Below are 23,240 nucleotides of genomic sequence, written 5' to 3'. Positions count from 1 at the left end.
TCATCACTATATTTAGTGAAAGTAGAACCAACCAACCAGCTTCCTTATACATCTCATTCTGACAAAATTGTAGAAAAGTATCCAATATGCAATCACCTGTAGTCTTGTTTCTCACGAATATTTGATCTGTTGGTGGCTGTATTTTGTTTATTTCTATTGCCACCTCATGCCATGGATTATTACTAGAGACAGAGTCATCAGCACCTTTAAGACTACCCAGATTTGAAAACCAATTTAGAAAACTCATCCTTACAATTTTCTTTTCTAGAACCACTGCTGTTACTTAACGTCTTAGGCTGAGTTCTCTAGAGAAGTAAAACCAATGAAATGTATATATATATATATATATATATATATATATATAAATGCCCCCCAAAAAACCAAACCTGCTGCCATCTAGTCGATTCTGACTCATAGCGACCCTATAGGGCAGAGTAGAACTGCCCCATAGAGTTTCCAAGGAGCACCTTGCGGATTCGAACTGCTGACCTTTTTGGTTAGCAGCCATAGCACTTAACCACTACATCACCAGGGTTTCCATATATATAAACCCAGTGCCCAGTGCCGTCAAGTCAATTCTGACTCATAGCGACCCTAAAGGACAGCGTAGAACTGCCCCACAGAGTTTCCAAGGAGTGCCTGGTGGATTCGAACTGCTGATCCTTTGGTTAGCAGCCATATATATATAAATTTACATATATATTTATATATAAAGATTTATCTCGAGGAAATAGCTCATGCAGTTGTGGAGGCCAGCAAGTCCCAAATCCATGGGCCAGGCATCAGGCTGAAGGCTTCTCCTGGCTCACGTGGTTGCAGGGGCCGACAAATCCCAGATTGGTAGGTCAGATAGCAGGCTACTGGGTCACAGGGCTGAGGAAGCTAGCTGAACATTGTTATGGATTGAATTATGTCCCCAGATGATATGTGTCATAAATCCTAACTTCAACGGCTGCGGTTATAATCCCATTGGGAAATGAGTTGTCTTTGTTATGCTAATGAGTCAGGATTAGTGTAGGGTATATTGAAATTAAACAAATAAGCAGAGAGAAAGAGTTGGGGTAAGACAGATGCTAAGACACATGGAGATCTCCAAGGAACCAGGAAGCAGAAGCTGAAGAGACAATGACCTTTCTCCAGAACTGACAGAGAGAGAAAGACTTCTAGAATCAACACTCTGAATTTGGACTTCTAGCCTCCTAAACTGTGAGAAAATAAATTTCTGTTCGTGATATTTCTGTTATAGCAGTACTGGATGACTAAGAGACTGGCAAATCCCAGAATCGGCAGGTTAGACATCAGGCTGCTGGCTGAAGTCCCAAGAACCAGAGGTCAGATGTTGATGAGCCAGATGCAAGATCCAAAGTTAGAGAGACCTTTGCCAGAGCATTCACATATATTGGATGCAGGCTACACCCTCAACGCAACTCCCCTGACTTGAGCAACGTATCTTGAGTAAAGATGGGACTTGGGTAAGAGTGTGAGTTGAGTTAGGTATGACTTTAGTATCTTACTAAAGGTAGGATACACACCACACTAATCCTGCCTCATTAACATATAGAGTTTTAGGATTTACAACACATAATTACACAACACCACAAAATGGAGGTCAATTACACAATACTGGGAATTATGGCCAAGCCAAGTTGACACATAACATTAACCATCACACTTATCGAGGTGGTTTTGTCTGAGGATTCTAGTACTGGGTGTTGAAAGAATTGGTTTAACTTCATTTTAGTAGCAAGGTATCTTGGAACCAGGGTTGGGTACTGAGGGTAAGTTAGATCAAACAAGGCGTAATCTGACTCATCCAATAGGAGTAGTCAGAAAAGGAGGTAGTTCAGAGGGTGTCAAGCACCAGGAAAGCCAAGATCATTTCCACAGGAGCAGTGTAAATATCAGACTAAGTGGAGAGTGTGAAGTTGTAAATAAGAGAGGAGGCAGGGATCTAGAATAAAAGAAATCTACCAAAAGAACTGCCTTGTAGACTCTTTACTCATTGTGAAAGGAGACTGTGTCTTAACTATTTTTATCTGTTGATATTTTTATCTGCCATCAAGTTGGCCTCCAACTCATGGCGACCCCATGCGCAGTAGAATGAAACACTGCTCAGTCCTGTGCCATCCCTATGATCAGCTGCAGACTGGACCGTTGTGATCCTTAAGGCTTTCACTGGCTGATTTTCAGAAGCAGATCACCAAGCCTTTCTCCCTGGTCCATCTTAGTCTGGAAGCTCTGCTGAAAACTGTTAGGCATCAGGTTGTTGTTAGGTGCTGTTGAGTGAGTTCCAACTCGTAGTGACCCTATGAACAACAGAATGAAACACTACCTTGTCCTGCCACATTCTCACAATTGTTGCTATGTTCCCATTCGTGCATCATCTGTGTCAATTCATCTCATTGAAGTTCTTCCTCTTTTTTGCTGACCCTACACCTTACCAAAATTGATGTCTAACTCCAGGGGCTGGTCTCTCCTGATAACATGTCCAAAATAAGTGAGACGAAGTCTTGCCATCCTCTCTTCTAAGGAACATTCTGGCTGTACTTCTTCCAAGACAGATTTGTTTGTTTTTCTGAAAGTGCACGGTATATTCAATATTCTTCTTCAACACCACAATTCAAATGCATCAATTCTTGTTTGGTCTTCCTTATTCATTGTCCAGCTTTCACATGCATATGAGATGATTGAAAATACCATGCATTGGGTCAAATTCACCTTAGTTCTCAAGGCAACGTCTTTGTTTTTTAACACCTTAAATTTTGCAGCACATTTGCCCAATGAAATACAACTTTTGATTTCTTGACTGCTGCTTCCATGGGTGTTGATTGTGGATCCAAGTAAAATAAAATCCTTAACAGCTTCAATATTTTCTCTGTTTATCATGATGTTGCTTATCGGTCCATTTGTGAGGATTTTTGTTTTCTTTGTGTTGAGGTGTAATCCATGCTGAAGGCTGTGGTCTTTGATCTTCATCAGTAAGTGCTTCAAGTCCTCTTCGCTTTCAGCAAGGAAGGGTGTGTCATCTGCATATCAAAGGTTGTTAATAAGTCTTCAATCCTGATGCTGCGTTCTTCTTCATATAGTCAGCTTCTCAGACTATTTGCTCAGAATACAGATCGAATAAGTATGGTGAAATGATACAATCCTGACACACATCTTTCCTGATTTTAAACCACGTGGTATCCTTTTGTTCTGTTTGAATGACTGACTCTTGGTCTATGTACAGGTTCCTCATGAGCACAATTAAGTGTTCTGGAATTCCCATTCTTTGCAATGTTGTACATAATTTGTTATAATCCACCCAGTCAAATGCCTTTGCATAATCAATAAAACACAAGTAAACATCTTTCTGGTATTCTCTGATTTCAGTCAGGATCCGTCTGACATCATCAATGACATTCCTCGTTCCATGTCCTCTTCTAAATCTGACTCGAATTGTAGATGTATTGCTACAACCATTTTTTGAATTATCTTCAGCATAATTTTATTTGCGTGGTGTATTAATGATATTGTTCAATAATTTCCAAATTCCATTAGACCACCTATCTTTGGAATAGACACGCATATGGATCCCTTCCAGTCATTTGGCCAGGAAACTTTTCCATATTTCTTGGCACATATGAGTGAGCACTTCTAGCATTGCACTCGGTTGTTGAAGTATCTCAATTGGTATTCCGTCAATCCCTGGAGCCTCGTTTTCACCAACGCCTTCAGTGCAGCTTGGACTTCTTCCTTCAGTACCATTGGTTCTTGATCATATGCTACCCCCTAAATGGTTGAATGTCGACCAGTTCTTTTTGGTACAGTGACTTGTGTATTCCTTCCATCTTCTTCTGATGCTTTCTGTGTCATTCAATTTTTTTTTCAGCTATGCTGATATGATGCCCAACATCATAGCAACACAATCTACCACTGAAAGATGGTTGGTGGCTATGGAAAATGTACATTGGCCGGGAATTGCCCCAGGTCTCCCACATGGAAGGCAAGAATTCTACACCAAACCAGGTACCACTTAATACAGTGCCTAAATGCACAGTAGGAACACAAGAAATGTTTGATAAAATGCACCCTTAACTTCATGGCTTTCCTGATATCTGCTGCTCTGTGTTCTGCCTAAGACTTGACTGTTTTGATACAGATCAAGTGAGTATGCTTGAACAAATCAAGCAACACTGATTTTATTTCCAAAAAATCCTAGGTGAAAGAACATCAATGAGTATATTAACTTGTTCTCTCTTCAAAAAGACTCAAGTTAGGTAGGTATCAAAGCTGTGTTGCACAACAACAACAATAATACCAATAAACAACTGTTAATACTATTACCATCACTTACTGAATGCTTTCTAAATCTGTAGTACCAAAGACTTACCTGTGCTCTTTCATTTTATCCTCATTATATTATTATATTCATTTTACAGATGAAGAGACTCTGGCTTAAAGAGGTTCTCTTTCTTAAGATCATACTAAATGGTAATTTGTCTGACTTCAAAATTCTTGCTTTCAATAACATTAGGACTTGCTGTCTCTTAACTGATTGTCCTGCCTTCAATTTCTAAACCTCTGATGATCTCATTTCCCTCTTAAAATTCTTCATTGCTTTTTCATCTCCTACTAAGTTGAGTCTATACAATTTAGCATGGCATAATTTATTTTTCATAATCCAGGCCTACTTTAAGGGCCTTATCTTTTGCTGCTGTTTCTTTAAATGCATATCCAGTTCCAAAATTTGTGGTCCTTGGGGACATGCCAAGCTCTTTCACGCTTCTAGGGTTTTACATATTATCCCTCCCTGCCTTCCCATTTGCATGGGCTTTAAAACCAGAAACCGAAATTCTACCCAATTTCTCCTGGGAGAAATTGTTCTCTCCTGCTGGTGTCCTGCCAATCTCCTGGTTCTGCTGCCACCATTTCTCTGCCACTGCTTCTTGCCGTCTCCGGTGTTACAGCTCTCTGTCTCTTGGTCTCCTGGTTCCAGGAGCTTATCAGCACAGGGATTGCAGGCCCTTTGGGACAGTCTCCACTCCTGGCGCTTCTTACTTGGTGTTGGTGAGATCCTCTCCTCCCACTTCTGAGATGGCTTGCTTTAAGCCTAGGAGGGGGGCAAAACTGACCAATCTCTTTGTTAGGGATCCATATATCTTATTTTCATAGTCCCACTTAATTATTGTATGTGAGTCACAAAGACTAGGGCCAGGAGTACCACCTTAAGCAATTCATTGCACCTCGTAGGTTATATTTATTATCATGTGTTTGACACTGCCTTAAGCTTTTGACATTCATTAACTTACTTAATTTTCACAATAGTTTTACTAGGCAAGTATTATTATTCTTACTTAAATTTTTTTTTAAATTATGAAATCTTATCACCATTTTACAGATAAAGTAACAGGCTCAGAGACTTTAAGTAACATACTCAAAGTCATATATCTAGTAATCCAAACCAAACCAAACCTGTTGCTGTTGAGTTGATTCTGACTAATAGTGACCCTATAGGACAGAGTAGAACTGTACCTCAAGGTTTCCAAGGAGCACCTGGTGGATTTCAACTGCCAACCTTTTGGTTAGCAACTGTAGCTTGTAACCACTATGCCACCAGGGTTTCCATAGACTGATAGGTGTACAAAAAATTTTCTTCAATAGAAAATTATTCAATGCCTAGAGGACACCTTTCAGGTCATGTGACTCCTGGCTTTAATTGTCTTTGAGCTATTGCACACCCTTCTGGGTTATTTGATTGTAGCTGAAACAGTTGCAGTCTGTCAACAGGGCCTATTCTCCTGAAATGGGCCCACACAAGTCCATGCAGTGGTGAAAGGTAAAGTCTGTGGACCACTTGTGCCCGAACAGGAGCCGCTTCTGTCCTGAGCTTCCCAGCTTAGTGGAGCTGGTAGATTATCTTTTCCCTCAATTGTTAATTTATTCCTTCTCCAAGGCCGGGAGAATGGCTCAGAGTGTGCAGCAGAACCTATCTCAGGCCCAGGGAAATCTATAGCCACTGAAGCCAGCTTGGGGGCTGGGGGCATTGTAAAATAAATGCAAGTACTTAGCTTTTGCAAACAGTGCCGTTCTCCTCTGGTTTCAGAGGTGTGAATAGGCTGCACAGCTCACTGTCTCTCCCTGAGGAAACTGCGTCTGGAAGAGTACCACCAGCCCACCACAGTCACTCCAGGGTATTGTGCCTGAGGGTTCCTGATGAGTCACGTGCGGCAACTCCTCACTGCTTCTGAACCATCTCTCCCTCCCTCTGTTGTTCAGTCCCTTTTCTAACTTTCCGTTTGATGTTCAGGGCTCCTAGCTCGTCATATATAATTGTTTCACTTGTTTTTTCAGGTCTTTGTTGTAAGAAGGATAACTGGAAATGTCTGACTACTGCACCGTCTTGGCCCCACCTCCTATGCTACTTTTTTTTAGTAGGAGAAATAAAACATGTGTACAAAGGAATTTATAAACTAAGCTTCAGAGAATGTACATTGAGGAAGGAATCTGTAAGTTTCATGAACAAACTGGCATTCAATCTGGGCCTTAAAAAGCTCTTGACAAGCAAAGAAGTGAGGGAAAGACATTCTATGTGTCAGATGCAGTGTGAAAGAAGGAACAGAGGAAGAAAAGTACACAGCATTTTTTTGGAATGACTAATAGTTGGGTTTGACTAGACTGTAAAGAATGCAAGGGGGAGAAACAGTGGAAGATAAGAGTGGAAAGGTAGGTTTGGCCTCTAACGGAGGACTTTAATGTTATGCAATTATTTAATAAGCAATAAATAGCAAAAAAGGGTTGGCAGTTCGAATCCACCAGGCGCTCCTTGGAAACTCTATGGGGCAGTTCTACTCTGTCCTATAGGGTTGCTATGAGTCGGAATCGACTCGAGGGCACTGGGTTTTGTTTCAAATCGTAATAGCAGACCCTTGATGGTAGGTGAAAGGATAAGAACATAATTTGACCAAGAGAGGACCAGGAAAATCCTGAAAAGAGATGGGGGAATTTATGAATGAAAAGGAAAGGAAAGATGTGAGGTCACAGGATTTGAAGTATATATTGAGTGTTTATTGTGTGTGAAACACATGGTACTAAGTACTGGGAGAAGATGCGAAGGAAATTATTATCCTGGAACACTGTGTGTGAAGGGCTGAAGACGGAAGATGCCAGAGTGACATCAGAGGCAAGAGACGATATATGGGCCTAAACTTGGTGTGTGAAAGAGGAAGAGTAGAGGAAGTAACATATATGAAAGATATTTAGGGGGTAGAATTGATAGAATTTGGTGTCTGCTTGGATATAAACCAAAAAACCAAACCCAGTGCTGTCGAGTCGAGTCCGACTCATAGCAATCCTATATAGAGGGCTAAATAAGAGGGAGAAGTCTAGGAAAATATAGGTTTCTGGCTGGGGTGATTGGAGGGATGACGACTTTGTTTATTGAAAGAGAGAGAAAGTTTATTAGGAGGTGACACCAATGGGATATCCAACAGCAATGCAGGCTATCTTTATGGAGTCTCAAAAAGCAATTTCTACATTAGAGCTTATATATCATTTTTTGCAAGGATTACATAATGTTTTCAAGCATGTAGGTCACAGATGGTCAGATGAGTATACATCACAAGAACAAGAAACTATTAAACTAAAGATATGCATGCTGGACATCTGGACTCTAATCTGTATGTTTGTAACAGGCAAATATATATATATATATATGTATATATATAAATCTCTTGGTTAGTGGAACTGGCCTGCCAAGTTTACTCTGACTGAGATAAGAAGCAAGAAAATTGCAGACCAAAAGGGCCAGGCAGCCTTCCTAGTTGCCGTCTTGCAGGCTGAAGGCCATTTCCCAAGAGAACAAAGAATAGGAGGGAGGCCAAGGCCACAAGAGCTGAGAAGGCCCCACACCCCTTTGGAAAGAAACCAGTGCAGCTGATACAGTTAAAAAAAAAAAAAACTTATAGGTTACTTGGAGTATCATTATGGCTTTAGTTATGTCAAGCTTTCAATTGCTCATTTTGAGAAGGAGAAAACATGCTGCGAAGTATTAGGGTCACATGTAGTAAGAGGAAAAAGTATGCGGAGGAAGTGAGATAATGAATTACACTTCATTGAGCTCTAAGGACCTGGGAACACATAGTAGGATCTTGGGAATACAGATACGGGGCTCAAGAAAGAGAGTTTTAGATGAGGCATTTCTACTCTGTCATACAGGGTCACTATGAGACAGAATTGACTTGGTGACATTCAACAACAACATTGTGTAAGTGGCGTTGATATCAGATACATCATGGTGCTTGGGGGAACAGAGGAAAAGTTAAACCAAAGCTGAGAGAGGATCCAAATTGGGTGAGGCCATTACCTGGAGTGGGTGAAAGTGAATTGAGCAAAAGGTCAGGTGCAAAATTTAGAGCTAAGAATCAAAGTGGAAAGGCCTATAGGCAATCAGCTTTGAGGAATCATCAAAGCTAGGGAAGGCAAGAGCTTGTTGAGAAATGAGAGGAAAGACAAAGCAGTCCTTCAAGTCACTTGACTCCCTTTTATTAACTTTAATTGCTCAGCATAAAATAATGGGGGAGAGACATATCATTTTTTCCCCTTTTCTTCTCTAGAATATGCACTATCAGTCAAGCTTCTCCCCCAGCCACAGAACTTTGAACTTCTTAAATAAGTTCCTTGACAAGTTGAGAAACATGGGGAAAATATGCACAGGGACAATACATGGAGAACACCACAACTCCTCTGCTTATTTTTCACTTGGATGGCTTGTCTTTTTCTTCTTGATTTCTAGATGCTTCTTATACATTAAGGAGGTTAGTCCTTTATCTGTGATTTAAGTAGATATTTTTTCCCAGTTTGTAATTCATATTTCGACTTCACTTATGTTATTGTTTTATTCCATGTAGTAGTTTTTAGTTCTTATGTAGTTAGATCTGTTAATTTTTTATGGCTTCTGGATTTTAAAAACATAGTTAGAAAGGCCTTCTCATTCCAAGGTAAGAAGGGAATTCACCCGTATTTTCTTCTCTATCTTTATAAATTCATATTTCATTTACATTTAAATCTTTAACTCATTTGGAATTTATTCTAGTGTACAGTATAAGATATGGTTGCCTTTACTTTTTTCCAGATAGCTATTTATTAAAAAGGAGCCCTGGTGGTGCAGTAGTTAAGTGATCAGCTGCTAACTGAAAGGTCAGTGGTTTGAACCCAGCTTTTTCTGCAGGAGAAAGATGTGGCAGTCTGCTTCTGTAAAGATTACAGCCTTGGAAACCCTATGGGCCAGCTCTACTCTGCTTCACAGGGTTGCTATGAATTGGAATTGACTGGTTTTTGTTATTTACGTTAGAGTTCATTTTATCCTACTGATTTGAAATGCCATTTATTTGGACTTCCTATTCAGTTGTATCTGTCTGTCTATTCATATGGAAAACCCAAAGTGTTTAGTTACTTAGTTTCTGTAGTTTTTTTTTTTTAAATATATTGAAGGCTATCCCTTCCTCACTGAGCTTTTAAAGACTTTTTCAGGTTTTTCTTATTTATTTTTCCACAGGAATGTTGGAATCTTCTTGTCCTATTCCAGAAAATAGTCTCTTGGGATTTTTTTTGACACTGCAATATGTTTAAAAATTAAAAGAGAATTGACATACATTAACTCTTTCTATCCAAGAATGTGGTCTATATTTTCATTTGTTCAAGTTTACTTTTGGGGCTTTTTTTTTGTGTGTGTGTGCTTAAGGTGAAACATTACAGCTCAAGTTAATTTCTCATACAAAATTTATACAGATATCATTATGTGACATTAGTTGCAAACCCTATGACAGCACACTCCTGCTTTTCCACCCTGGGTTTCTTGTGTCCATTCAGCCAGTACCTGTCCCTTCCTGCCTTCTTATCCTGCCTCCAGACAGTAGTCACCCATTTGGTCTCATGTATATGCTTGAACTAAGAAACACACTTTTCACGAAATTGTTTTATGTTTATAGTCCGGTGTAATCTTTGTCTCAAGAGTGGGCTTTGGGAATGGTTTTAGTTCTAGGTTAATACAGCATCTGGGGGCCATGGCTTCAGGGGTTCCTCCAGTCTCAGTCAGACCGTTAAGCCTGGTCTTTTTATGTGAATTTGAGTTCTGCTCCACACTTTTCTCCTGTTCCGTCAGGGAACCTCTGTTGTGTTCCCTGTCAGTGAGTCATTGGTTGTTGCTCCTTTTGTCTCTTGGGCTACTATTTTCCTTGTGCCTTTGGTGTTCTTCATTCTCTTTTGCTGCAGGTGGATTGGTACCAATTGATGCATCTTAGATGGCTGCTCGCAAACTTTTAAGACCCCAGATACCACTCACTAGAGTGGGATGCAGAACATTTTCTTAATAAACTTTGTTATGCCAATTGACCTAGACGTCCCCCAAAACCATGGTCCACAGACCCCCGCCCCTGCTACTCAGTCCCTCAAAGTGTTTGGTTGTGTTCAGGAAACTTCTTAGCTTTTGCTTTAGTCCAGTTGTGCCCCACAGAGTTGAGGATGGTTACCTGTAGGGTGCTTTACTAGGATGTGGGAGAAGTGGAATGGGGAAAAGTGGGGCAGGGAACAGAGGGGCACTCATGGATGTTTCTGTCAATGATATGTATTACTTTCATTAACTTCTTATAACGACATTGTTGTTAGGTGCTGTCGAGTCAACCCTATGTACCACCATATGAAATACTGCCCAGTCCTGTGCCATCCTTACAATTGTTGTTATGCTTAAGCCCATTGTTGCAGTCACTGTGTCAATGCATCTCCTTGAGGGTCTTCCTCTTTTCCGATGATGCTGTACTTTACCAAGCATGGTGTCCTTTTCCAGGGACTGATCCCTCCTGACAACATGTCCAAAGTATGTAAGATGCAATCTCACCATCCTTGCTTCTAAGGAGCATTCTGGTTGTACCTCTTCCAAGACAGATTTGCTTGTTCTTTTGGCAGTGCATGGTACATTTGATATTCTTCGCTGACACCACAATTCAAAGGCGTCAGTTCTTCTTCAGTCTGCCTTATTTCAAATAACGGTAAATACCAATAAAAACACAAACAAAGGCAATATGCTTGCACTCCAAGAAAAAAATTACATAAAACAAACCAAAAGAGCACAAGAGACATCCAGAATCTCACCAACCCAGAGATAATCGCTCTTGATATCTTTCCTGAAAAATTCTGAAAAACATGAAATGCTCTTAAATATTCATCAAACCTTACAAAAATTCTTGATATACTAAAATTCTTGATCTACTAAAATTCTTGATCTACAATACAGGAAAAAAGTGACTGGGGTCATTTACATTTGAGTAAATCAACCTTTCTGATCAACATGTTTGTAGCCATTTTTGTAAGGTTTGATGAATACTTAAGAGCATCTTCACTAACAGAGTGGAGAATTGAGGCAGTTTTCCAAAATGCTTTTGCTTCAATTACCTTCTTGTTTTAGAAGGAAGCAGCTTTTCAGTCTCTGTTTCCCAAGCAATTGGCTCTATTTAGAAGATTAAGGATTTTAGGAAACAGAAATTCATTAGAAAAATTTGCCTCACTTAAAAGATTTTTTTTTTTCTCTTTAAGTGTGGGTGAGCAATTACATTTTCCTGAAATGTTTCCTTTAACTGTTTAAATGAACTGAAAATGTTAGTGAAACTCAACTTTGATACTTCTTTACATTTAAAATGCAAAAAAAAAAAAAATTCATATAATAAATACAGAATTTTGAGGGCCTGACCTGGGAAAGGGAATATGTGTAAAACAAAGTTAAGAATGATTAAAGATTTGAATGTGAAGGTTGAAACCAAATTTTTTAAAGAAATTAAGTTGTATTAACATTTTCCGGGAAAGTATACATTTGATATCTATATCTTGTGAGGTCATAGAGTTTTGACTAACTTAAAAGTTCAAGAGCTTAAGAGTCTCAAAATTCAGCTATTTACTGAGTTCCTGTCATATCTCATTATCCTAGATGTGTTCACTTACATGCTCTGTATAATCTCTCAATAATCCTGTGAACTTGATGATGCATTTGTAGAGACCAAACATGAAAAAGGAAACCCTGGTGGCACAGTGTTTAAGAGTTAGGGGTGGTAACCAAAAGGCCAGCAGTTAGAATCCACCAGGCACTCCTTTGAAATCCTATGGGGTAGTTCTACTCTGTCCTACAGGGTCTATATGAGTTGGATTCAACTCGATGGCAACGGGTTAATATGAAGAAGGGCCCTGGTGGCGCAGTGGTTAAGAGTTCAGGGGCTAACCAAAAGATCAGCAGGTCCAGTCCATTAGCCGCTCTTTGGAAACCCTGTGGGGCAGTTCTACTCTGTCCTATAGGGTTGCTGTGAATTGGAATTGATTCAGTGCCAACGAGTTTGGTTTTCTGGTTTTTAACATGAAGAAATTGGATTGATAAAATGGCGGCAACAATGGGCTCAAACATAGCAAGGATTGTGAGGATGGCGCAGGAACAGGAAATGTTTCATTCTGTCATACATAAGGTGGCTATGAGTCAGAGCTGACTCAATGGCCCCTAACAACAGCAATAACATGAAGAAATATAGGGGGACATAGAGTACAGAGGAGTTTTTGTGGGGTTAATTTGCCTTGGCTACTGTTATGGATGTTAGAGAACATGTATATCAAAGATAATGGTGGCGCATTTACCAGGAAAGAACAGAGCAATTATCAACCACCAGAGACTTGCATAGGTGAATGTCTGGAGGAGGTAGTCTTGATATAGAGTCCTGAGCTGAAATTGCGGAACCTGCACTTGCTGGGCTTAGGCCAACCTGGTCCCAGTTGTGCACACGTAACCATCCTGCCCACGAAGAGTTATGAAATGGCTACGTGAGTGCGTAAGACAGCCTGGGGCAACCTAAAGTTGTCAGGGACTATACACATTGTGAAGCAACTATGATGGGACAGGCTGTGGTCAAAGGACACCGGTGACCTGAAGTCCTGAGAGAGTTTTGGGGGAAAAAGGGGAACATGGACTCAGGGTCCAGCAGGATCCTCGTCCCTGCCTGACTGTGGGGGAGGTTTCTGTCCCTCTAGAGTGGCATAGGTTTTGTCTTTTCTAAGTTGGTCTGAGATCCATTTGCAAAGACTGGGGTCTTCAAAGCTAATTCTGAATCACTATATTTTACAGATAAAGAAATTGAGCCCCAGTGAAGTTCAGTTAGCTAAAGCCACACAACTCTAACAGACTTACAGACAGCATTTTGGGCCTTCTCATTTCTATTGCCTTCCCCCTTGAAAATAAGGTGTGTGTGTGGGCTGCATTTGAGCAAATATTTTTTAGCTCTACTGATAGGTATTTCTTACAATAACTGTTAAGTCATTAATGTTGCTGTTTATGAATTATTTATACACATCTCTTTCCAAAAAAGGATTTATGGTCGCTTTTTGCAAATTATAACAGCCTAAACGTATCTCTTTATTGTCTTACTGTATTAAAAACAATTCGGTCTGGCTGATGCAGAACGCTTCAAGTTTTTTTTGAGGCTGTGTAAAACAGGTCAGAAGATCTATTGTTTAGTGGCAAACTTTCTTTAGGCACTAGCCAATTCGGGATTCTCAGTCAGCACCAAAAATTCAAATCCTACTTCCACATCCCCGACAGGTGAGAGGCTCCGGGTATGGGTGGAATGCTTGCTGATGCACCCTCTTGAGGGTGTTCTTCACGGATTCCCAAGGAAGCTGCTCTGAGCGCCTCTCCCACACACGCCCCCTACCCAGTTTGCAAGGCACCTGCAACCTCAAGCAAGAATAGGGCAGTACGGGACTTTGGCCATGACAGACTTGGCAGGAAAAATCAGCAATTTCCCTTTCGTCTTCTATCTGATGACCAAGCTATGCAGTTCATTTATTTAGCATTTGAGCATTTGGGGCAGATTGTAAACGCATACTTAGAAAAGGTTTTTGGTTAAGTGGCATTGCAGGTACTGACCGCTGCTGGGGCCGACTCAGTTCTCCCCAGTTGTAAGTTTCGTTACTTGCTTTGGAAAGCCCGGGAACCGTAAGCTCTGCTCCTGGTGAGGTTTGCTGTTCCAGAATCCCACAACTGTTCACCTCGTGTGTTCCCGTTTTTTAAGTCCTTTCCGCGACCCAAGTTTCAGCACCCAAAGGTCGTTCCCTCTGCCAGCCTAGGGGCCCCGCCCACTTTGCCCGGGGGTCAGAGCCGCCGCTGCGAGGCGGAGCGGCCGCGGCCCCTTTAAGGATCCGCTCTGCGGTAACCCGAGCCCGCAGTCCAGGCGGGCGCACGGTAGCTTCAGCCTCCGCGACTGCTCCTCCAAGCGGCCCGGAGCCCGCGGCTCCCCTGGCTCCGAGGCGCATCTCGCGGGGCGGCCGGGCCGCATGACCAGGCGCCTCTAGCCACCCTCCGCCCTCTCCTGTCCCGGCGCAGCCACCGCCCGCGCGCCGAGTCGCCCCGGGACCCGGCACAGGTGACGCCGTTTGGAGGAGGCTCAGGGGGAAGGGCGACCTCGCTTCGCCCCGCGGGTCCTCGGCGCCGCAGAGCTCAGCCCGCAGGTAGGGCGCCGCGGCTCCCCGCCCCCGGCCTAGCGCGGCCAAGGTCTGCCGCGTCCGGGGGCTGGGTGGGCGGCTGGAGCGCGGGAGGCGGCCCGGGGCTCAGGGGCGGGCTCCCGCAGGTGTGTGTGGCGGGCGCAGCATCTTCCCTGCTCGGAGGGCCCGGCGCCGCTCCGGGCGCAGATGGGGTCCCGGGCCCGCGGCCCCCGCGCCTCTCAGACGCCCCGCGTTCCACTCGCGTTTTCCAGGCTGCGCGATTTGGGCTGCGGAATGTGCCTGGCGGTGTCTCCCGGGTCTAAACTGATAGGGGTGGGTACAAACCTTTGGGCATCCGGGCGTTCTTGTTCTAACCACGTGTGGCGGGCACACAATCCGGTGCCTTAAGTGGGTAAGTCCTTCCCCGCTGCCTCTGTCAAAAACAAGTAGCTTTTATTTACATTTGCAGTTCTCAAGTGGGTCCCATTTTTAGCCCTCGAATGCCGAAGAGTCTAGTGGGAGAGGGACCCGGCAGAGTCAGAAGGAGAAATTGGTTTCTATTTTCAACTCTACCTTTGGAGCCTGGGCAAGTTTATTAAATGAAAGGCCTCAGTTTCCCCAGCTATGAAATGGGGAGCTTAATCCCAGCGTTTTCCTACCGCCCCAAACGGTATGTAAAGCCTCTGTGAAAGCACTTTGAGCTGTTCAAGCTCCTTAAAGGATCACGGTTGCTAGCCTGTATTTTCTTAATTGTCCAGGTTTGAGTGTTAATGTGGTGCACATTTTTATATAAAAATATAAAACTTTCCTCAAAGAATGATCTTTGGCAGTGTTTAAATTAATTCAGATACCAGTTTGGGGACAAGATGGAAGAGTTTATGTGGATGTTACGAATTGATGTGTGAAGTAGGAAAAAAAGCGGTCCTTTTAGTAAAATCTAAAAAAAAAAAAAAAATCTACTCAGTCCTAAATGGAGTTGAGTAAAGTAAATCATGGATTGTGTGTGTTTTACGTGAGAGAGTACCGTGTGAGTACATCCTGAACACTGGTATGCAGCTTCATCTTTGGACAGCCAGTTAAGGTTGCAAATTAGAGAATCCCAGTTCCCTTTTAAGTGTGCTATATGAGGTTGAGAGTTTTTTTTTTTTCCTAAAATTATATGAGTGAAACTAAATTAGAAAAGTGTACTCCCATCATGCTAGAAAATTTTGAAAGAAATGCTTAAGGAACCATTTATTTTAGTTTACAGTATTTGCCACACCCTCTCCTTTGCCATCAGATGGTCCAGAGGACAGTATACTTTAAGGGTGCTTTTTTTTTTTCCCTACTCCTGCAATTGCTTTTGCGACATAAAAAACCAGTTGCTATCGCGACGATTCAGACTTAATTGCGACCCCATGTGTGTCAGAGTAGAACTGTGCTTCAGTGTTTTCAGTGGCTGGTTTTTTGTTAGTAGATTGCCAGGCCTTTCTTCTGAGACACCGCTGGGTGCATTGGAATGGCTAACCTCTTAATTGGCAGCTAAGCATGTAAGCGTTTGCTCCACTCAAGGGACTCCTTTGCCAAGTTACCTTCCTCCCAGGTGTGAATCCTTACTGTGAGAGCTTGCATGAGTTTTACCTGCGTGGAGCTGGGCGCCTCAATCAGTCATCATTATTTACACTCTTGGGTTTTGTCTTTCTATTCCTCTGACTCTAAACCTTCTTTACCTCGGCTCTTTGCTATGAAAGCTGTGTACTTGAAGGTGACTAGGACTGGCCGTGGTCAAAGGGCTGAAACTTTACAGCAAACTTCAGAGAAGCTGGGTCTTCCTGGGGTCTTTTGAATAAACCGTGGAGTGTGGATGCAAGAGTTGGCTTATTTTTTCCTTTATTTTCTGAAACCTATGTAGGAAATGTGATTACCAAGGCTTGGGAGTGGGAGCTATCAGAAATCTTATCTCAGCAAGAAGACAGTCTGATTAAGAGCATTCCTAACAAAGGAGTGGGGAGGAGGAAGTAGCAGCTCTGGAGGGGAATGGAAGGCCCTCCCGATAACCAGAGGGGTAGTAGAGGAGCTCTGGACTCCTGACTGGGAAATGGGAAAGGGGCTGGGCTGCAGACAGGGAGTGGTGGAAGTCAGGAAAATTCTGAAATGTGCACTAGATGTGACTTGCCCTTCTCTCCCTTTCCCTTTTGAGAGTGTTTCCTGCCTCTTAAAGCCAAGCATCCCTGTCCTACAGTTCTGCCACCTGTTGGCTCTCCTCACTTGGTGTTCTGAAGGAGGTCCAGCATTTAGGTTCCTCTCTCAAAGCTGGCCTTACATGCATTAGAGGAAACTGAGCAGTTTATTTTATAAGAAAACCTTCAAACCTCAGTATCTCCCCCACCTTTATCCCCAGATTAACATCCTGTATCCTACACATTAAGGATTCTTTTAGGTTTCAGTATCTCTTGGAAGGTTAAAAAATGGGATATTCAGTTTGCCTGAGAAAAGTGATCTTAATAGTCTACACTGATATACCAACAAAACAAAACAAAACAAAACAAAATTGGAGTTTTTATGTAAAGGAAGATAATTGTTTGAGTGAGAATTGTGAGCAATTGGGCAAGGAGGCCAAGACTGGGGGAGGAATTATGCTGGAGAGCTTGTGCCCTTGGCCTTGAGAGTTAGAGGATAGGATACCACCAGGCTAGTCCAGTCTCCTGGTTGTGCCTCCCTCCTTCCATTTGCCTTGCGGGGGAAGAAGATAGCTGTATGGAGGTGGAATAACCATCTGTTCTCAAGGATGGGAAACAGTAACTCAGCATTAGGGATGAGCTGTATTCACCTGGTATTGGTATCAGGCACTGGATATATTACACCAGAGAATCCATTACATCAGAAAAGTGTGGAAAATTTTGTAAGAAAATCTAAGGTGTTCCAAGAGTAACTTTGGTGGTGTTTTTGTTGTTGGGAGGAAAGATAAAATCAAAGAAATGAAGTCCTACTGCTCATGAGGCTTGTTAGTCATGGTGAGACACTTGAATGCACGGTAAGCATATCTTAGATCTGAGAAGAAGGCAGAATCAGGCAGGAATAACAAGTGGTGTTTCTTTGCACAGAACATTGGTCTGCTCAGGGAGAAGGCAATCCTGTGGATGCCTGAGTAAGAGCTTGGGAATCAATGCGAAAGGCCAAGGTTTGTGAAAACAGCTGGTGAGGAAAACAGCTGGAAGTATGTTCAGAACTAGAACCCACAGGGAGGGCAAAGGAGTTGCTGAAGAGTGGGGCCAATAGCAGGGCGGAGGCTAAATAGAAGGACAAAGGCTTGTCTACCACAGTGTTTTAAACATTTTTGACCTACACTGCACAGTACAGAATGCATCTTTACATTGTGACCTAGAACATAAATTTCATGAAACAATCATTACTCGTATTGTGTATTACATTTTATTTTCCTTTCTGTCTTATTCTACTTTGTGCTCTTGAAAACTCAGAACCCATTAATGGATCACAAGCCAATGTTTGAAAATCATTTGTCCAATGGGTGGAGAAACAGGTTGCAGTGGAGCACGCCAGACACAGGGATTTGAGATGGAGGGCTGTGGGGGCCACAGGATTGACTGGGACCTGGACCCCCGTTGGTGGGGACAGAAGGGAGTGTGGGCACTCATCTGATGTCTGATGGGTGCAGGACCCACATTGATGAAAGGCAGCTGATAGGACAACTGTAAAAAGGAGGGTTTCCCACCAGTTCTGTCCACTCCAAACCAAAACGAAGGATTAAGTATGGAAGGAGAAACCTTGGATTTGAAAGCAGGTGTCTTTAGCACAGTGGATTTCTCTCTGCAGGCTAAATGAGAAGACAAATGGATCTGGAACAAATTAGCTGATGGATTTAGGACACGTCCACTTTCATCAGGCTGCGGGGCGAGTAGGTGGGATGCTCACACATGCCCTTCCAGCTCTGAGAAGTTCTTGCCGACAGAAGCAAATGGAATGTGTTCTTTCTAAACCCCTTTTGCTGATCAAACTCATTTGAAAGTTGGCTGCTTGCCTCACGGAGAATTGGAAAAGTATCCTTATTGCATTTTGTAAAAGGGTTGGATTCTCCAGTCTTCTTTAGAAGTCAGTTTCAAGATCTACAATCAAACTCGGGTCATCATTCGTGGTTTTTGGGGCAACCTAAAAAGCTTCCTTGAGAAATAGGTGAAAGCCATTGCCAACATCTGTGAGCTAATTCCACTGTGTATATCCTTGAGTTAATCAAGGTCAAAGTCTGTCTGCTGGCATTTGATTTCCTTTTCATGACAATTGACATCTGACTCTAGCACCTAACACTCCCACCAGTGGGCAAGTAAAAGGATGCCTGGAGAAAAAGTGCACAGGTATCCAAGTTCAGCTGTGTGTTGGTTAGATACTGTGTGCTTTAATCATGGACCGCCTGACCTAGTTGGATCCTCTCTTTGACCCATCCCTGCCCTGTCTGTTTTCTTATCTTAGCTGATATTTTTTCAGTATTTGACTTCACCTCTCCACCTTCTGGTAACTCTCTGCCTTCCACCCCGGTTTCTCTAATGTTATCTCTGATCCCCCTGACTTACAGTGTTTATCCAGCTACTCCTGTGGGCCCAAATTTGCATGCTGGCCTATGCTGTGTTAAAACCAAAACCAAACCCACTGCTGTCAAGTTGATTCCAACTCAGCGACTGTATAGGGTAGACTAGAACTGCCCCATAGGGTTTCCGAGGCTGTAGTCTTTACAGAAGCAGACCGCCACTTCTTCCCCACAAGGAATGGCTGGTGGGTTTGAACCACCAAACTCGTGGTTAACAGCCGAATGTGTAACCACCACGCCACCAGAGCACCTTGTGGGTAACATCAAAATTTACATACCCTGCCATTTAATTCACCAAATATTCATTCAGCATGTCTACTTTGTGAAAGCATACATTTAGACACTGTGGAGATTTTTTCAAAGTAGGGCAATACGCAGCCCTTGTTTACAAGAGCTCTCTGCCTAGTAGGGAGATCAGGTATACACATTGACCATAAGATCTTTAGTTTTATTTATATCCTATCTTATTCCAAAAAGGATTTGCGATGGCCTTCAAAAATGCATATAATATGGCAAGATAAAGTAAATTTAGGGAAAGAAAGAAAAATAAGTCAAAGGAAAATAACATGGAGCTAAGAATGTACTTTAAGATCCTATTCTCTTCTTGCTAGATTTCTGGCTATAAGCTTTCCAGCAGCCAGAAAGAAGGCAAAAACCATCCATAATAAGGTTCAGGGCATCCAGAAGATAAACCATATCTGAGAAGCCCACCTATTTCTGATTCTGGGAGGAGAGAGAAATTTCTCCTGTGGGTTTTCATCAAGAAAACACTGCATTTGCAATGGCCAGAATTCTCAATAACGTTCCCAGTATGATACAGTAAACCTAGTGACCTAGCTTTATGATGCCATTTCAGATCCTGTTCCTCCGTGCTAGCCAGCGATGTCATGCCTCGGCACTCCTCAGTGAAAGGTCAGTAGGGTAGAGTGTAGGATTGTAGGTTTCATCCAGAAATAGCTTTAAGAGTATCTAAAGGAATACATGGCCAATGAAAACAGCAATCTGATATTGTTCCTGGACAATGTTTTCACAAGGTAGTATAGAATATATACTTTTAATGGAATTTTTGTGAGTAACTTGTTTGCCTGAGGAATACCAGGCTTGCATTATCAAGCAGGAAACTCAGATGTGTTAAAAAAAAAAAAAAAAAAAGATGGCATTAATTTGTTAGGTTTATAACTGGCCGAGCAAAATATTTTTCTTAAAGAAAAAAAATGATGCATTGAGTCCATCCAGAAAGGATAGTGCTTATTCACAGTGATCAACTTCACAAGTTAGAAAGAACTAGAGCCACCATTTCAAGTGGTCTTGAGAGCATCTCGAAGCTTAAAATTGTTAATGGGATTTGGTGAGAGGTTTATAAGTTGGGTCTGCTTGACTCTATTTTGTAGTTGTTGGGAGCCTCTCATGGATCACCTGAATCTGAGCTTCTATAATCACATTCAACAAAGTCTTGCCTCCAGAGCACTGCCTTAGGACAATTCATTTCCAAGTCTGTTGGTGAAGCCTAGGCCCTCTACATGACTTACTTTACTTGAATTTAAGCAGGAGGATTATAATAAGTGTTAAATTTGAAGTCACCTGAAGTCACATCTGGTTCATTTTGCATATCCCCTTGTTAGCCTGTGAATTGGTTCAAGGCAGCATGCCACTGTATTTAAATATTCTGGCTACCTGACAGTATCAAACCACACACTAAATCAGGTAGACAAGTACAATGTTTATTGGGAAACAGTACAGTTGGAACCAGTTTTAGGCAATGGCAATCTTATGAGAAGAGATGAGAAACCACTGAGGTAGAGTTTTAAGTGGTCCTTAACAGGATAAAAGGCCACCTAGATACAGAAACTCTTAGCTGTCTTACCTTTTTCAGTCCCTGAATTTGCCTTGTCATACCATAGGTGTAGACGTACCGCAGGGACCCTAGTATAAGGGTTTAAAGGAGTGGGGAAATGATCACTTTGCTTCAACATCAGAATATCATAGCCCTCTATGATTTGGTCCCAGTGGAAAAATAGGTGTTAGTTTTTTTAAAAAAAATTTTATTGTGCTTTAAGTGAAAGTTTACAAATCAAGTCAGTCTCTCACACAAAAACTTATATACACCTTGCTTCATACTCCCAATTGCTCTCCCCATAATGAGACAGCCTGCTCCCTCCCTCCACTCTCTCTTTTCGTGTGCATTTTGCCAGCTTCTAACCCTCCCTACCCTCTCATCTCCCCTTCAGGGAGGAGATGCCAACATAATCTCAAGTGCCTACCTGATCCAAGAAGCTCACTCATCACCAGCATCCTTCTCCAACCCATTGTCCAGTCCAATCCATGTCTAAAGAGTTGGCTTTGGGAATGGTTCCTGTCCTAGGCCAATAGAGGGTCTGGGGGCCATAACCACCGGGGTCCTTCTAGTCTCAGTCAGATCATTAAGTCCCGTCTTTTTACGAGAATTTGGGGTCTGCATCCCACTGCTCTCCTGCTCCCTCAGGGGTTCTTTGTTGTGTTCCCTGTCAGGGCAGTCATTGGTTGTAGCTGGGCACCATCTAGCTCTTCTAGTCTCAGGCTGATGTAGTCTCTGGTTTATGTGGCCCTTTCTGTCTCTTGGGCTCATAATCACCTTGTGTCCTTGGTGTTCTTCATTCTCTTTTGATCCAGGTGGGTTGAGACCAATTGATGCACCTTAGATGGCCACTTGCTAGCGTTTAAGACCCCAGACGCCACTCTCCAAAGTGGGATGCAGAATGTTTCCTTAATAGATTTTATTATGCCAGTTGACTTAGATGTCCCCTGAAACCATGGTCCCCAAACCCTGGCCCCTACTATGCTGGCCTTCGAAGCATTCAGTTCATTCAGGAAACTTCTTTGCTTTTGGTTTAGGCCGGTTGCGCTGACCTCGCCTGTATTGTATGTTGTCTTTCCCTTCACCTAAAATAGTTCTTATCTACTATCTGATTAGTGGATACCCCTCTCCCACCCTCCCTCCCTTCCCTACCCTCCCTCCCTCCCTCCCTCCTCTCATAACCATCAAACACTATTTTTTTCGCTGTTTCAACTATTTCTCAAGTTCTTATAATATTGGTCTTATACAGTATTTGTCCTTTTGCAACTGACTAACTTCACTCAGCATAATGCCTTCCAGATTCCTCCATGTTAAGAAATGTTTCATGGGTTCATCACTGTTTTTGTCGATGCATAGTATTCCATTGTGTGAATATACCATAATTTATTTATCCATTCATCCATTAATGGGCACCTTGGTTGCTTCCATCTTTTTCCTACTGTAAACAGTGGTGCAGTGAACATGGGTGTGCATATATCTGTTCGTGTAAAGGCTCTCATTTCTCTAGGATATGTTCCAAGGAATGGGATTGCTGGATTGTATGGTAGTTCCATTTCTAGCTTTTTCAGAAAGTGCCAAATCGATTTCCAAAGTGGTTGTACCATTTGACATTCCCACCAGCAGTGTATAAGTGTTCCAATCTCTCCACAGCCTCTCCAACATTTATTGTTTTGTGTTTTTTGGATTAATGCCAGACTTGTTGGAGTGAAATGAAATCTCACTGTAGTTTTGATTTGCATTTCTCTACTGGCTAATGATCATGAGCATTTCCTCACGTACCTGCTACCTGAATGTCTTCTTTAGTGAAGTGTCTGTTCATGTCCTTTGCCCATTTTTAATTGGGTTATTTGTCTTTTTGTAGTTGAGTTCTTGCCGTATCATGTAGATTTTAGAGATCAGGCACTGATCGGAAATGTCATAGCTAAAAATTTTTTCCCAGTCTGTAGGTAATCTTTTTAGTCTTTTGGTGAAGTCTTTGGAAGAGCATAGGTGTTTGATTTTTAGGAGCTCCCAGTTCTCTAGTTTTTCTTCTGCATTGTTGGTAATGTTTTGTATACTGTTTATGCCATGTATTAGGGCTCCTAACGTTGTCCCTATTTTTCTTTCCATGACCTTTATTGTTTTAGGTTTTATATTTAGGTCTTTGATCCATTTTGAGCTTGTTTTTGTACATGAAGTGAGATATGGGTCTTGTTTTATTTTTTTGCTGATGGATATCCAGTTATGCCAGCACCATTTGTTAAAAAGACTGTCTTTTCCCCCATTTAACTGTTTTGGGGTCTTTGTCAAATATCAACTGCTCATATATGGATGGATTTATGTCTAGATTCTCAATTCTGT

General features: G+C 42.2%; 1 protein-coding gene across 6 annotated transcripts in view; it reads left to right on the top strand.

Moving 5' to 3' along the window:
* LOC126073259 (TLC domain-containing protein 4-like) overlaps nucleotides 1-23,240 on the top strand; it is a 231,307-nt gene that overhangs the window by 143,865 nt on the left and 64,202 nt on the right. For 3 of the 6 annotated variants that reach the window (XM_049879713.1, XM_049879715.1, XM_049879720.1), the window contains exon 1: nucleotides 14,159-14,514. The exons of 1 other annotated variant lie outside the window; for it this stretch is intronic. The gene's annotated coding sequence lies outside the window, so the exon portion shown is untranslated. Of the gene's footprint in view, nucleotides 1-14,158; nucleotides 14,515-14,956; nucleotides 15,158-23,240 lie in introns of those variants that run through there. 2 more of the 6 variants (XM_049879714.1, XM_049879719.1) reach the window with 1 other exon arrangement.

This window comes from Elephas maximus, chromosome 3, assembly GCF_024166365.1.
Source record: "Elephas maximus indicus isolate mEleMax1 chromosome 3, mEleMax1 primary haplotype, whole genome shotgun sequence".
NCBI classification, from domain to species: domain Eukaryota; kingdom Metazoa; phylum Chordata; class Mammalia; order Proboscidea; family Elephantidae; genus Elephas; species Elephas maximus.
Note: the sequence above shows the minus strand (reverse complement) of the source record. Positions and strands in the feature narration are given on the sequence as shown.